Source organism: Alligator sinensis, unplaced genomic scaffold (genome assembly GCF_000455745.1).
Source record: "Alligator sinensis unplaced genomic scaffold, ASM45574v1 scaffold161_1, whole genome shotgun sequence".
In the NCBI taxonomy this organism is placed as follows: domain Eukaryota; kingdom Metazoa; phylum Chordata; order Crocodylia; family Alligatoridae; genus Alligator; species Alligator sinensis.
Genome location: NW_005841974.1, coordinates 1997639 through 2000073, shown reverse-complemented (window position 1 = coordinate 2000073; position 2435 = coordinate 1997639). Strand labels below are relative to the sequence as shown.

Sequence of the window (2435 nt, the reverse complement as noted above, 5' to 3'; positions counted from 1 at the left end):
GGGGGGGGGGCGGGACTGGGGCCAGCCTGCACGGGCCCTGGCCAGCAGGTGGAGGTGCTCCAGCAGCCTACGAGGAGGCTGCCAAACTTCCCCTCTCCCCATTTCCCCCCATCTTAATGTAATACCTGATTTAACCAGGGTTAATTTTTCATGCAATTGGCAATTTTAAAAGTGCTGCACAGCCATGCGTGTGTGTTAAGTAACAGCTGTAGAGCAGTTTCAGGAGCCAGATGACTCAAAACATGTCACTTTAGCCTGAGCTCATAATGTCATCACAGCATCTGATGAAGTGAACCTGGGCTCACAAAAGCTTATGCTATACATCTCCGATTTAGTTGGTCTATATGGTGCAAATTTACTCTACCTTCTGAATGGAGGAGCCAGGCAACAGGTCCTGGATCTGAAGATGCTTTGCTTTGCAGGGGCAGTCACATGTCAAGCTCCTGCAAGAAGACACTCAAACATTTGGTTTTAATAAGTGTAAACATAGATGTTCTGTCAGTTAAAGCCCTGCAGAAACAAGAGAATCCCAGTAAAAATTGAATGGCTCAGCAAAGAGTTTAGAGTGGGCTTTGGGAAGATGAACTTTTGGGTAGGCACATTAGCAGCAGCAAAGTATGGTCCCCACAGCATGACATTGCTATCAGTTTGATGTGCTACTAGCAGTGAAATGATGAGCACAGTGTAAAGTTTCATGATGCCACCATAACTCCAACTATAAAGCTAGCTCAAGGGGACAGAGTCACATGACATGGCTGAGCTCCACAGGTCAGCTGACATTAAAAAATGGCTTGCAGAGGTAGAAAGCATTCAGGGTCTTCTCTGTGCATGTAGGCAGCAAACACATCTTTGCCCAAACTCAGCTGATGGGAGATATGGATTGCCAGGAATACAGGCACGAAGCTGATGCTACCCCACTTACCACAATGCTGAATGCTGCCTTCCAGTCAAATCTCATAATAAATATGCTCACCAAATATCTCTTCAGAAGGATCCAGCAGAAATGGACCAAAGAGTGTAGTACTAGATTGGACCTTCTGGGTGACTCCATCTAGTATTATGGCTTCATATGGAATATTTCCTGTGCTGTGGCAATTCACTCCCTACTTCCAAACCCCCCTGGAACAGCGAGAAAGTTCATCAAGTGATTACTCGTGGTAGGATGTATCTGGCATAGTAATTTAAATTCCAGCACATGATTTATAGACCATAATCTTTGACATTCATTAAGGTGCTGGTGTTCAGATTGCACAAATTCAATTCTAATTCTGGCCTTGTAATAAATAATGTTCCTTCACTAATGGTTCTAGAGGTTTGACATCTTCCACTGTTAATCAGTCCAAAGGTGCAGGCACAGGAGTTTGTGCACAGGGCCCCCCTGCTTGCTCCCTGATGGACCCAGAAGTGGACTGGAAGTACTTCTGGTCCACTTCCGGGTTCACCACCGAGCACATGGGGGGCCCCCCACGCTCCTGTGGGATGCTCCATGCACCCCAACATCACAGCATTCACAAGCTGTGCCTGGTACCTTGAGGTATGTAGAAAAAACTTATAAAGCTGTGTCTACGGCCGAATTGCTGATTCTCCAAATCAGCATCGAATCTTCAGATTCAGTTTTGGCCGGATTGAACTGGAGACAGTGATCCAAATCAATGAATCGAATCACTGTCTCTGATTCGGGCCAGATCCAAATCAAATATGGCCCATTTCACACACCCCTAGTGGTCAAGGCTAGAATACAAATTCCCTTCATTCTAGGACAGCATCCTTTTCACTGAGCCACAGTCCCTCCAGGTTGTACTCTTCCTCCTAGTCCAACATTTTTCTCTCTTGGTTGAACAGTGGGCTGGGTTCAAGAGGAGGGCTGGAGAAGCATCTTGGTAATGCTTAACTTGTAGCCTGGTGGTTAGAATGCTTTGCTGAGAAGTAGCAGAGGAGGGTTTAAGCCTCCTTTGGGTGAGGGGGATGTAAAAACCTGGGTTTCCTTTCCCTGAGCAAGTGCCGTTACATCCTTTTCCATCATCTAAAATCTGCTTGTGTGGTTTTACTGTGGCCAGAGTTTTGGTATTACACACATGCCTGGGCAAATTCTGTTTCTGTGCTCAGTGACCCAGGCAGCCAGAGTACAGCCTACTGTTTATGCTTAGTAGGGAGCCACGTAGTGCTCTGAAACCCAAACTGTGCATAAATGCCAAATCTGCAGTAACTATTCTCCAACCATTTGGGTTGGTCTAATAAAAGATATCAAATTCACCCAAGGAACCTTGTCTGCCTATGTCCTTAGACCAACACGGCTACAACCCAAACCCCTGCAAATCTGCAGTTAGGCAGCAAGTGCCACTTTGGTACGTGTAGGTGAAATAGGGTTTAGCTCTTCACATGTGAAGCACCAGAGATGGAGTTGAAGAGTCCTCTTGAAGAAGAGGAGCTGGACA

At 46.2% G+C, this 2435-nt stretch overlaps 1 long non-coding RNA gene across 1 annotated transcript in view; it reads right to left on the bottom strand.

The window, feature by feature from the left end:
• Nucleotides 1-1165, bottom strand: part of LOC112549835 — a 4760-nt gene extending 3595 nt beyond the window's left edge. The window contains exons 1-2 of the long non-coding RNA XR_003093383.1: nucleotides 974-1165; nucleotides 365-443 (exon numbers count right to left, since the gene is read on the bottom strand). This is a non-coding gene — a long non-coding RNA (uncharacterized LOC112549835). The remainder of the gene's footprint in view (nucleotides 1-364; nucleotides 444-973) is intronic.
• Between the last annotated feature and the right edge of the window lie 1270 nt (nucleotides 1166-2435).